Here is a 14,670-nt window from a genome sequence, read left to right as displayed (position 1 = left end):
TTTGATGGTTCGTGTGAGGGCATAGTGGGATTTCTTATAAGCTTCCATGTTAGAGTCCCGCTCCTTGAAAACATCAGCTCTACTCTTTAGCTCAGTGCGAATGTTGCCTGTAATCCATGGCTTCTGGTTGGGGTATGTACGTACAGTCACTGTGGGGACGACATCATCGATGCCTTTATTGTAGAAGCCAGTGACTGATGCAGTGTACTCCTCAATGTCATCGGAAGAATCCCAAGAAGATATTCCAGTCTGTGCTAGCAAAACAGTCCTATAGCTTAGAATCTGCTTCATCTGACCACTTTTTTTATGGATCTAATCACTGGTGCTTTCTGCTTTAATTTAAGCAGTTATCCCCTGCCTCTTATACTCACTGTGATCGAACAGATGCACGGTGCTCAGTACTTTACCAAATTGGATTTATGCAGTGCCTACAACCTGGTGCACATCAGGGAGGGGGAAGAATGGAAGGCCGCCTTCATTACCAGCACTGGGCACTACGAATACAGGGTAATGCCCTACGGCCTGACAAATGCACCCTCTGTGTTTCAATCCTTCATTAACAAGGTGTTTAGAGATATGTTGGGTCGCTGTGTAGTGGTATACATAGACAACCTCTAGGTGTACTCCACTATACGCGAGTAACATGTCTCTCATGTCAGGTCCATTTTGGAGAAGCTGATAGGGCATCACCTGTACACCAAGGCGGAGAAGTGCCTTTTCTTCCAGCAGGCGGTCTCCTTCTTGGGCTATCGGATATCCACCGCGGAAGTGGAGATGGAAGAGCAGAGGGTCAGTGCAGTATGGTCTTGGCCTGTTCCATCCAACATAAAGGCGGTGCAGCGCTTCCTAGGTTTATTTAATGCAGTTCATTAGGGGTTTCAGCACAATGGTGTCCCCTCTTACCTTCCTCCTGAAGGGAGGCCTCGACAGCTGCGCTGGACTGAGGAGGCCAATAAAGCATTCCGTGCGCTCAAGGAACGTTTTACGAACGCACCTGTTCTGGCTCATCCTGACCTGTCTTTGACCTTCAATATGGAGGTGGATGCATCCGAGGTTGGAGTAGGGGCCGTTCTTTCCCAACGCACTGGATCGCCGCCTAAACTTCATCCATGTGCCTTTTACTCGCGGAAGCTTTGTGAGTTGCTAGCCGTCAAGAAGGCGCTGAAAACATGGCGGCACTGGCTGGAGGGTGCTCAACACCCATTCCTGGTTTGGACAGACCACCAGAACCTAGAGTATATTCAAGCAGCAAAGAGGCTGAACCCACGTCAGGCCAGGTGGGCCCAATTCTTCGCCATGTTTGACTTTACCCTCTGCTATCGGCCGGGATTAAAGAACGTCCTGAGGAGGACTCCTCACCTACCCAGACTCCCGAGGGGCGTACCTACGTCTTGAAGGCCTTCATGGAATGACTGGGGGTCACGGGCGGCCTCACCTCCGGGTACCATCCCCAAGCAAATGGGCAGGTGGAAAGGGTAAATCAGGAACTGAGTAGGTACCTTCGTAGTTACTGTCAGGACCGGCCGGGGGAGAGGACTGAGTTTCTGCCTCCGTCACTCCTCCACTAACCTCACACCCTTTCAGTGTGTTCTAGGCTCCTGGCACCGGAGTCAGATAGAGGCTCCTGCAGTAGACGATTGGTTCCAGCATGCCAAGGAGGTATGGAACACAGCGCACATCCGTCTCCAGCGCATTGTCCTTCAGCAGAAGGAGCAGGCCGAATGTCACCGCAGTGTGGCCCCGGTCTTTCACCCTGGTGATAGGGTCTGGCTTTCTACGAAGGACCTGCCCCTCCACCAGCCCTGACGGAAGCTGAACCTGTGGTTTGTGGGGCCATTCAAAGTCCTGAGGAGAGTCAATGAGGTGATATAAAGATTACAGCTCCCCGTCAATTACCTTATTTCACCCTCATTTCATGTACAGTGGTTCCACCTTTAAAAGTTGCGTCGTACTGCGGAACACCTTGCGGGCTGCTGCAGTATTCTGTGGCACGTTATATAATTGTCAGTGATTTTTTTTCTGTTAATGCAAGTTATTGCTAGTTTGACCACCAGAGGATATCTTTGAGATGCATTTGATAGTCTTTCATATTGCAGGCACGCGGGAGACCAGGGTTCAATTCCCCGATGGGGAGGAAGGAATAGGCTGTCCTTGTAAATAATAATTTGCTCATAACTGATTCCATATATGTTATTTCACAGTTTGGAAAAATAGTAAAAATATAGAATGAGTAGGTGTGTCCAAACTTTTGACTCATACTTCCTTATTTCATTTGATTAATACTATTCCATGAAAAACAAAAAACCCTTTGGGTAAATTCAGACAGTTTCGCTCTTGGAGCGCACCCTGGATGTTTGGGTTTATTTGAGAGTTCTGGCCTTACAATGGCAGTCAAGCACCCAAGCTAACATTGGATAGCTTGCTAGCTACTTCCAGACACAAATGAGACCACTCTGACCATTTTACTCGCCCTAGCAGAGCTAGTTAGGCAGTTCGTGTTAACCAGAGTGTTGGTGACTGTAACTGTGCTGCTGGAAACAATTTAATTACGCTTTTTTGCCGACGTTTACTGACACCGGCCATATTCAATGGGTGTTGAGCACTTGTAAATTCATTATTCAGTGCTCTGGTACACTCAGACAAGAGTGCTATGAAATCAGAGTAAATGCCGGAGCAAATTTACGAAAGAACCCAAATGTCTATTGAGAACACACAACAACTATACCATTTAGCTAAGCTAAGAATGACAGGAATTATCAAGTCAATAAACATCGGGTAGTTAGCCTATATTTAATATACTGTCAAGTTTGATGTATAACTACTAATGTTAGGTAGATAGCTAACATACCGGTACATACTCCTGTCATGATATGCTACGTGGTTCGTAAGGACAGCGTAGATAACAAATTGTCAGCCAACACAACGTGTAAGGTTACCTATTTGAAAAGTCATTACTTTATTACATTGAGTAGTAAGCTACCATGAGGACGCACTCTATCGACTCTGCTGCTTGAGCATGCTTTTGGTGCATAGTCCTGCTCCTTGCTTGTTTCATTGCAAGTCATGCACAATTATCAGTTTATTATTTGGTTTATATTGCCCATTCATTGGCAGTTAGTGCATTGGGACCCAAAACCATAATCGGTGCTCTAACTCCCCCTTGGTCGTTATGGGGAAAATCTGGTCTGTGATAGGACAGGGTTTTTTCATACTTAGCTCGGCTATTAGACTATTCTTTAGTAAAGGTTGAATAGTCTATTGTTCAGCTATTAGCCCCCCACCCCCAACCTGCAACAAATGTATGTATTTTTTATTTTTTATTTTCAATCAACAAAATAATTCTGAAAGTAAAAACGAGCAATCAAATATTTTCATTCTGTGCTGTTTTGATGTATCCTGAAAATGACATCTGCTGCTTTAGATTGAACGGTCATATCTCAGTTATTGTTTTCATATAAAAAAAAAGCTATTTTCAAGGGGTCGAAAATGTAGTTATTGCCAGATCTTCACAGTCTGAGGAACAGGCCGTGGAAGCTTTATTGCTGGAAAAAGTGTCCACATCCAGAGGTAATTAAACTGTTCTGTGTTCTTTTTCTCTCTTCCTCTCTGCCTTTCTTGTTGTACATGGAACCTGTCTCACATGCATTAATTTAAAAAACCTTAAGATGTCAGCTGTTAATTTTAAGATTTACACCACATAAACACTCAGCCATTTTCACTGGACTACCAAGCTCCTGTTCCTGCCAAATGTATCATCACTAATACAGATTTGTTTCTTTTGAGCGTTCCAGATTCAGCAAGTATCCAGGTCACACTCTTTCAAATAATATGGATTTACTGAGCACAATGGTGTGAAATTATTGGTGTACAGTACAGTTCAATGTTTGGGGTCATTTAGAAATGTCCTCGTTTTTGAAAGAAAATCATTTTTTTGTCCATTAAAATAACATCAAATTGATCAGAAATACAGTGTAGACATGGTTCATGTTGTAAATTACTATTGTAGCTGGAAACTCAGCAGTCTATGTTTGTTCTGAGAAATGAAGGCTATTCCATGCGATAAATTGCCAAGAAACTAAAGATCTTGTACAACACTGTGAACTACTCCCTTTACAGAACAGTGCAAACTGGCTCTAACCAGAATAGAAAGAGGAGTGGCAGGCCCCGGTGCACAACTGAGCAAGAGGACAGGAGCGTGTCTAGGTTGAGAAACAGATGCCTCACAAGTCCTCAACTGGAAGCTTCATGAAATAGTACCCGCAAAACACCAGTCTCAACGTCAACATTGAAGAGACGACTCCGGGATGCTGGCCTTCTAGGCAGAGTTCCTCTGTCCAGTGTCTGTGTTGTTTTGACCATGTTAATCTTTTCTTTTTTTGGCCAGTCTGAGACATGGCTTTTTCTCTGCAACTCTGCAACCTAGAAGGCCAGCATCCCGAAGTTGCCTCTTCACTGTTGATGGTAGTGTACATAACTTTTGAACGGTAGTGTACATAATTACATGATGTATAGGTCCCTTGTCTGTCCAGTGTCCTGACCACTGTTTGTTTCAAGGTAATAATGGAGACAACACTGACGGACCTGTTTCTGCCAAAACAACATCACAACTCTGAAGACCTCCACCTTGCTGCCACATTGAAGCTAGCTCAGAATAAGCTGCAGTAAGCACACAGATGGCAGCATACTTTTGATCTTTCCAATCACCTTGGTTGATTAAACTTAAATATAGGATTGATTAAAATAGCCAGAGTGGTGCATTTAGTAGGTGATGAATTTGCGCTTTGGAGCAGTCTCACAGCCATCAGGGGGGAAGAAACGAATAATCAGAGAAGCAAAGTGAACCCAAGATGGAGCCCTTTATAAAAAATCACTGAATTCATGAAATAAATCAGAGGCCCACTGGGGGAGTTTGGAAATGATCTCAAGAGCTTCAGATCAGAGACAGAAAACACACATGATGAACTGAGTAAGGACATAAGAGATAAAGCAAGGCCTAAATGCCATCATGGAGAGCTTGAAGGAGGCGGAGGAGAGATTGGCCTGGTGCGAGGAGAGCGACCCTGCTTTATGAGGCAGTTAAAAAAAAAATTGAAAGATATATCCAGCAAAACTGACTACCTAGAAAATAAATAAAAGATAAAATAACATTAGAATACACAACGTGAAGGAGAGGGCGGAAAAAGATGACATTGCCACATTTGTGGAAGAACTGTGTGATGTTATATTCTAATCAAGTGAGAGAGACTTTGTCATTTCATCAATAGCTATTCAATATCAATTCATTGTTGCAATAAGGAAACAGTCGACACCACAATCCGAAGTGTGTGTTGCCGAGTGCTTTAAATCAATCGGGGGGGGGGGTATTTTACTCCTCCAGGCTAAATTTCCCAGATGCAAACCCAGATGGAAACTGTTTTTCTGCAAAGGGACCAGGACGACTGATCCGTGTAAAGGAAAGAATGAATGGGGCCATGTATCGTGAGATTTTGAGTGAAAACCTCCTTCCATCAGCAAGGGCATTGAAGATGAAACGTGGCTGGGTCTTTCAGCATGACAATGATCCCAAACACACTGCCCGGGCAACGAAGGAGTGGCTTCGTAAGAAGCATTTCAAGGTCCTGGAGTGGCCTAGCCAGTCTCCAGATCTCAACCCCATAGAAAATCTTTGGAGGGAGTTGAAAGTCCGTGTTGCCCAGCAACAGCCCCAAAACATCACTGCTCTAGAGGAGATCTGTATGGAGGAATGGGCCAGAATACCAGCAACAGTGTGTGAAAACCTTGTAAAGACTTCCAGAAAGCATTTTACCTCTGTCATTGCCAACAAAGGGTAATATAACAAAGTATTGAGATAAACTTTTATTGACCAAATACTTATTTTCCACCATAATTTGCAAATAATTTCATTAAAAATCCTACAATGTGATTTTCTGGATTTTTTTCTCTCATTTTGTCTGTCATAGTTGAAGTGCACCTATGATAAAAAATTACAGGCCTCTCTCATATTTTTAAGTGGGAGAACTTGCACAATTGGTGGCTGACTAAATACTTTTTGCCCCACTGTATATTTGGTCTAGATTAACAGGCTTGTGTCACGGAATTTTTAAAATACACACATCCGCTATATAAGTATATAAACAACAAATATGATACGTGTTACAATTAAATGGTGTTCCAAACAAATAAAGTAAAATCTTAGACAGAGTTGTTTCTAGTTCTTCAGAATCATCCACAAGACGGGATACCAGTTGTGTCCATTGTAGACTCTTGCGCGTATGTCGTACATGATTCATGATTTGTTCCGTTTTCAGCACACTCTCTACATTAGCCCAGGCATTTTGGGTTGTGTAGAACGCTACATTGCTCACTTTATTTTCAATAATTTGATGCATAACATTTGTAAGTTCTCTCAAAAGAAAAAAATGTATTTATTCTCTCTAAAATCGTATACACACAGTTGCCCATTGCTTTACATCTAAATAACAAACTCGGTCTCTTGGGGTTTATTGAGCCAGAAAGTCATCACATCAGCCACCACATCTTCCCTGTATTTGTTGTCGTCCACCAGGGTGTGTCGGATTTCTTTGAGTTTCTCATGGATGTAGATTGCCTCGTTCAGTTCATGTAGGAACGCCTCGGTTACCCCGTAAACTCTGGGAATAGATGGCACAAGACCCATAGACTCCAGGGCTCTGACCAGCGATGGTATAAACCTGCAGGACCAAAGTCTTTTCACCTGCGCCTCAAAATGGTTGAAGAAGTGGTATCTTGGGGGGTCATATAGTCACGGATGACAGCGCTGGCTGGGGTGATTGATCTCACAACCGATGCATTTTTCACGTAAATACTCTCCAATCACCACGTCTAAAAGGGCTACAGAGGCTTTGATGGTGTCCACAAAAATAGTACTGACCACCCCATCAAACACATCTTCATGTAGGATTTTTCGCGAGTCTTGCCAGGGGCGAATAGAATGTTGGGCTGCGAGGCATAGAGTCCTTATGGTCTGGCCCCCATGACGTTTCGGAGTCCTGGTATGTTGTATGAATATCCATGGTATATGCAGAAATGAAGAACTGGAGGCTTTAAGGGCACTCCTTTTATTGTTGAACCAGTCCTTTGGGTATCAGGGCATGGTTAACGCAGCCGCGTACTTAGTTTTCTTCGTGGGCTGACCCTTCTGAGGATGACCGTTCTTGGGGCTCCTTTGAATCATCATCCTCGGGATTCGTATATATTATGCACTTCCTTACATGAACAAATGCTCTGCCGCTGTTGGCTCTGTACAAAAAGAGCATCCAACAACTCTAACATTTTCAATTCCATTAAATCCCAACTTTTAAAAGGAATAAGCATGTGCAACCTAAAATCCCCAGTCAGGCCACCATCACAAATGTTTTGGTTGGGTGTTTCCTCGTTGCTGATATAGAACTCCATGCAGCCATAATGGAAGTGCATTCTTTCTTTGTATTTTCACCCTGTGAAATATTCTTCCTGGGGAGTCAGGGGCACCTTCCCAACGGGTCTCGTAGCCCGTGAACAAGCTATACCCCTTGGTGATAAGTCTCAGTTCGGGACATAACCTTGCAAAAAACCGTCCAGTCTTCAAGCCCGTAGTCCACTCCTAAAGTCTGGTCGGTATATTCTTCTCCTTCGGCTACCGTATAGGAGGTTCACTCTACAGGCCAGGTAATCAAACTGATACCCCAATTGCTGTCCATTAGACATCAGCACTTGATCTTTCAGTGCAGTTGCAGGCGGTATTTGGGTTCTATACACACTTAGAAACCGCTTTTTTGGCGCATCGTATATTGTGGCTTTATACTTGGCCCTTTCTCTATGTTTCAGCCGCGGTCCTGCTTCCGTTGTTACAGTCATCACAGCTTTGCCACTGATCACAACATTTTGTTTAGTGTTCTGGGGCCGCATGTCTTGTTCTGGGCTTTATTTATAATGCGTCTGCCACACCCAATACCCCCGGACATTCCTGTTTCATAGACAACAGCCCTAAGTCCCAAAATAAAACAGGGGGTGGGGGGCAATACTCTTTGAAATGTTCAAACACATCCCCCCCAGTTCAAAGAGGTCCCTAGACGTCAATCATTATGACAACTTCAAAGGAATAGATGCGATATATGCATAAATTAGCACACCCTCTAACACGTCAGAACAGGATGCCAATATATGGGCATAAGCACGTGATAAGTTCCCAAATATGGGCACTCCCTAGAGCACGTGTTCACTTACCGCCAGGATGTCCTGACAGGATGACCAAATATGGGCATGCACACGTCATCCTGACATAAGGTCATGAATCAAACATTTGACGTGTGCCGTCTACTTTATTCTCTCTTCTGTGGATTGCCTTGTCGTTGAGACATCTCTGAAGCGTCCACCTCCACCACAAAGGATATCGTGGGATCTGTGTATTTGAGCAATGGGGCAGAGGTGAAATGTCACTTGACTAGACGGAAGGCCTTGTCAGTAGCTGGACTCCACACCAACCTACAGGGACCACCCATGAGGAGGGAAGAACAGCAACAGAGCTGAAGTTCTAAATGAAACGGCAGTAGAAGTTGGCAAACCCCAAAAAACCTTGTAACCCCTTTATGGTGGTTCGGACTGGCCATGACCTGACCGCATCTACCTTCTTGACGCCCATTCTCACTCCCTGCAGACTGATTTGGTAGCCTAGGAAGGAGACAGCCTTCTGATGGAACTGGCACTTCTCAGCCTTGACGAATGGGTGGTTAGCCAGGAGAAATTCCAGGACTGCTCGAACGTGAGCGATGGGATCCTCCAGGGTAGCCGAGTAGACCAGGATGTCACATGTGCAACCAGAGGGGGAAAAACTCTAGCCCATCTTCACTCCACACACAGAGATGTACGCAAAGCTCTCCCCCGCACTCCATTTGACAAATCTGACCATAATTCTATCCTCCTGATTGCTTCTTACAAGTAAAAACTAAAGCAGGAAGTACCAGTGACTCTCTCAATACAGATGATGCGGATGCTATATTACAGGAATGTTTTGCGAGCACATACTGGAATATTTTCCGGGACTCATCAAATGGCTTTGAGGAGTATACCGCCTCAGTCATCAGCTTCATCAATAAGTGCATCGATGACGTCGTCCCCACAGTGAACGTACGTATAGCAGCATACCACTATGCAACCCAATACTGACTTGCTTCTGAAGCTAAGCAGGGTTGATCCTGGTCGGGTCGGTCCCTGGATGGGAGACCATATGCTGCTGGAGGTGGTGTTGGAGGGCCATTAGCAAATTTGGTCCAAAAAAATATCCCAATGCCCTGTGTATGTTGTCGTCTTTCATATAGGACTTTAAAGGGGTGTCCTGACTCTCTGTGGTCACTAAAATATCCCATGGCACTTATCGTAAGAGTAGGGGTGTTAACCTCGGTGTCCTGGCTAAAATCTGGCCCTCATACAGTGGCTTGCGAAAGTATTCACCCCCCTTGGCATTTTTCATATTTTGTTGCCTTACAAACCTGGAATTATAATTGATTTTTTGGGGGTTTGTATCATTTGATTTATATAACATGCCTACCACTTTGAAGATACAAAATATGTTTTGTGAAACAAATAAGAAAAAAAAATGAAAAAAAAAAATGAACTTGAGCGTGCATAACTATTCAACCCCCAAAGTCAATACTTTGTAGCGCCACCTTTTGCAGCAATTTTTGCCCACTCTTCAAGGCAAAACTGCTCCAGCTCCTTCAAGTTGGATGGGTTCCGCTGGTGTACAGCAATCTTTAAGTCATACCACCTATTCTCAAATTCTGGGCTTTGACTAGGCCATTCCAAGCCATTTAAATGTTTCCCCTTAAACCACTCGAGTGTTGCTTTAGCAGTATGCTTAGGGTCATTCTCCTGCTGGAAGGTGAACCTCCGTCCCAGTCTCAAATCTCTGGATGACTGAAACAGGTTTCCCTCAAGAATGTCCCTGTATTTAGCGCCATCAATCATTCCTTCAATTCTAACCAGTTTCCCAGTCCCTGCCGATGAAAAACATCTCCACAGCATAATGCTGCCACCATCATGCTTCGCTGTGGGGATAGGGTTCTCGGGGTAATGAGAGGTGTTGGGTTTGCGCCAGACATAGCGTTTTCCTTGATGGCACAAAAGCTCAATTTTAGTCTCATCTGACCAGAGTACCTTCTTCCATATGTTTGGAGAGTCTCCCACATGCCTTTGTGTGAACACCAAACGTATTTGCCTAACCAATGGCTTTTTTCTGTCCACTCTTCTGTAAAGCCCAACTCTGTGGAGTGTACGGCTTAAAGTGGTCCTATGGACAGATACTCCAATCTTCAAAGCATTGTAGCTCTTTCAGGGTTATCTTTGGTCTCTTTGTTGACTCTCTGATTAATGCCCTCCTTGCCTGGACCATGAGTTTTGGCAGGTGGCCCTCTTTTGGCATGTTTGTTGTGGTGCCATATTCTTCCCATTTTTTAATAATGGATTTAAATGGTGCTCCGTCAGATGACCTAAGTTTAGGATATTTTTTTATAACCCAACCCTGATCTGTACTTCTCCACAAATTTGTCCCTGACCTGTTTTGGAGAGCTCCTTGGTCTTCATGATGCCGCTTGCTTGGTGGTGCCCCTTGCTTAGTGGTGTTGCAGATACTGGGGCCTTAAAGAACAGGTGTATATATACTGAGATCATGTGACACATAGATTGCACACAGATGGACTTTATTTAACTAATTATGTGACTTCTGAAGGTAATCGGTGCACCAGATCTTATTTCGGGGCTTCATAGCAAAGGGAGTGAATACATACTGTATGCACGCACCACTTAAAAAAAAAAAAACATTTTTAAACAAGGAATTTTTTTCATTCACTTCACCAATTTGGAATATTTTGTGTATGTCCATTACATGAACTCAACATAAAAATCCATTTAAATTACAGGTTGTAATGCAACAAAATAGGAAAAACGTCAAGGGGGATGAATACTTTTGCAAGGCACTGTATCATCAAGGTCACCTAATCATCTCCAGCTTATAATTGGCTCAATCATCTCCCCTCTTCTCCCCTGTAAAAATTTCCCCAGGTCGTTGCTGTAAATGAGAATGTGTTCTCACTCAACTTACCTGGTAAAATAAGGTTAAAATAAACAACATAACCCAACCAAAAGCCATTTATTACAGGCAACATCTGCATTGAGCTAAAGGTTAAAGCTGCTGCTTTCAAGGAGCGGGACTCCTTGAAAGTCCGGTCGCTTATATGAAATCCCGCTATGCCCTCAGACAAACCATCAAGCTGCCCAGTGACGCGAGCCTACCAGTCGAGCTAAATGCCTTTATGCTCGCTTCGAGGCAAGCAACTCTGAAGCATGCAAGAGAGCACCAGCTGTTTTGGACAACTGTGTGATATGCTCTCGGTAGTATTGTGAATTTTCCAGTACGTATGTGGCAATTATTTATTTCAGAAGGAGTCAGTAAAACTAGTACTCTATATGTGCTCTAGGTCATTGGACACGATTAGATATGCACCTGTTGGTTATTCTTGTAACTGTTATGGCCAAGTATGTACTGTTGCTATTGTTACACCTCTTGGGTCTTTTAGCATGATGACATGTATTTGTTATTCCTGTAGAGTGCCAAGGTTTGTTGCTATGGTCCTACATGCATGAAACTATTTCTGTGACTCTACACGTTGCATGTCCTAATATGAATGCAATATGATAACGGTGGCTAAATGCCAGAGGTGATGAGTCATTAAGAGGAGTTACTATGAGTATGACTTAAGGAGGACAAAAGTATAAGAAGTCTGTGCCGAGACTGGAAAGCAGTGGTATTCATGATCCAGCTCGACTTTTATTATGAAGTAATAAAAAGTCTATTTGAACTCACATGCTCCGGTATTTGTGAAATATGATTGACCAAATATTTGCACGACAGTAGCCGATGTAGGCAAGACCTTTAAGCAGGTCAACATTCACAAGGAAGCGACGCCAGATGGATTACCAGGACGTGTACTGAAAGCATGCACGGACCAACTGGCAAGTGTCTTCACTGACATTTTCAACCTCTCCCTGACCGAGTCTGTAATACGTACATATTTCAAGCAGACCACCATAGTCCCTGTGCCCAAGGAAGCGAAAGTAACATGTTTAAATGATTACTGCCCCGTAGCACTCACATCGGCAGCCATGAAGTGCTTTGAAAGGCTGGTCATGGCTCACATCAACAGCATCATCCCGGATACCCAAGATCCACTCCAATTCGCATTCCACCCCAACAGGTCCCCAGATGATGCAATCTCAATCGCACTCCACACTGCCCTTTCCCATTTGGACAAAAGGAACACCTATGTGAGAATGCTGTTCATTGACTATAGCTCAGTGTTCAACACCATAGTGCCCACAAAGATCATCACTAAGCTAAGTACCCTGGAACTAAACACCTCCCTCTGCAACTGGATCCTGGACCTCCTGACGGGCCACCCCCAGGTGGTAAGGGTAGGCAACAACACGTCTGCCACGGGGCCAGTACAACAACCTTTCCCTCAATGTGAGAAAGACAAAGGAGCTGATCGTGGACTACAGGAAAAGGCGGGCCGAACAGGCCCAACATTAACATCGACGGGGCTGTGGAGCGAACTAGTGTAGCCCACAGCCATATGGCATAGCCAGATCAGAGCCAAACTGTAATGGGGTGCGTGCTGGTGGCAGGGAAGTCAGGCGCAGGAGAATGAACTTGGTATAAACTGAGCTATTTAAGTATTCATAACATCCGAAAACCAAAATGTACAAAATAAAATAAGAGGGTGCAAAATGCACACCAGAACATAACAAGCACACATACAACAAACAATCACCGACAAGGACATGAGGGGAAACAGAGGGTTAAATACACAACATGGAATTGATGGGATTGAAACCAGGTGTGATGGAAGACAAGACAAAAACAATGGAAAATTAAAAATGGATCAGTGATGGCTAGAAGGTCGGTGATGTCGACCGACGAACTTCGGCGGAAGTCTTGACACTAACATAAGTACAACTCGGAGTACACTATTCTGTTCTTCTTAAATAGAATACAATTTCTTCATATCATGTTTCTTTAGACATACCTAAAATAACTAATGGGTTTATTGTGATGGTGTAGGCTATATAACATGGATTTATTAGACTTTTTAGAATGTAGATGTTCCAAAGGTCTGCATCAGTGTCTTGCAGGATATGCGTGGATGTTAATGAACGGTCAATTACGATGAGCCCGGCAGTCATTTGCTGACAATTTCATGACCACCAAAGCCCTACTCCTACCTGCCCATGATGCCAGATGGATCTGTGATGCTTGTTGACAACGAGAGAGAGAGACATTGGTAGTACCCAACTTGCCAACAATCATCAGGTCGCTAATGGCCTGGTACTCAAGGCTCTATTGTCTCTCTAACCAGTAGTGGTGCGTGGCTAAAGGGGAAGTGTTGCGAAAATTGCGTTGTTTGCTCTATAACCTGTTCGTTTATATGCCTTGACACCCTGATATACAGGCCTAAGACCAAGACAATAAGAAGACACCATACATTCAACCATACATTTGTTTCATCCACAAAACATCTTTCATGTAACAAACAGTTACATGACCTACAGGATGGTCAAGGAAGGTTATGTTTTTGACATTTTCGGACTACTAAAAAACGAATGATTTAGAACCACGGAGTTACTGCAAGTTACAAAAGAAAACAGGAGCTGCCTCCACTGTTCCAGCACTGTTTCAACATATGCTAAATATGATGGCCATGGTACTGGTGTGTGTGTGGTATGTGCGTGCAAGTAGAAAACCATGTTGACTCACTCTACTGGTAGAGAAATGCCAATGCCATCCTCCTCTTTCATGTTGCCTAAATGGTCTATGACTTTACAGTATACGCTTTTAGTTTTTGGCTAAAATACTTGCTCGCTAGCCCAACTTACTTTCATGGGCAATGATACGCCAGGCCAGCTAGTTAACATTCGCCTACTACATCTAGCTACATGTTGAACTTCCATCCTCTCAGGGCAGGGGTACAATGTGTGAATTTATGGTTGGATCAGAATCTCTGTTATAATCATTGGCCGGTACTGTCCAAATCGATGGCTAATTTAGGAAGGGACAATCTTTTGCTAACTAGCTAGACACCAGAGGACAACAACACAATGAGATGCAACAATTCAAGTTTTGTTTCTCTGTTTATAATGACGTTTGGCTTGTGATGTGATTGGTTTGAGGCCAAATCCAAACTTGTTTGGTTGCACCAGAACATTCATAGCTGAGCTCACACAGTTTAGCTCCACTCTGATTGGCTATTACTTTATACATTTTTTGTCAAGGGAGGCCTAAAGCCTGGCTTCCTTTGGCATCCATGAATACACGCCAGTGCCTCTAACCACGTAAATGCAAATGTCATCGAAAATCTTTTAAAACTCACCTCACTGTGATTGATTAATATGAAGAAAGAAGTTCAACAACAGGTTGAAACTGAATGGAAAACATGGTAGTTGTGGATCTTGTTTCAAAGCCTATAGAAGTGAATTCTAAGGTGATGATTAAATACAAAAAACGTATGCATATTGGAGCTTATGGCCTATATGAGTCAAAGCACGAAAAAAAAACGGAATTAAAATAATGATTGTGCCTTCATACAATACATAGCCTAC

Source organism: Oncorhynchus keta, chromosome 33 (genome assembly GCF_023373465.1).
Source record: "Oncorhynchus keta strain PuntledgeMale-10-30-2019 chromosome 33, Oket_V2, whole genome shotgun sequence".
Taxonomy (NCBI): Eukaryota; Metazoa; Chordata; class Actinopteri; order Salmoniformes; family Salmonidae; genus Oncorhynchus; species Oncorhynchus keta.
This window is presented reverse-complemented; position numbering follows the sequence as displayed.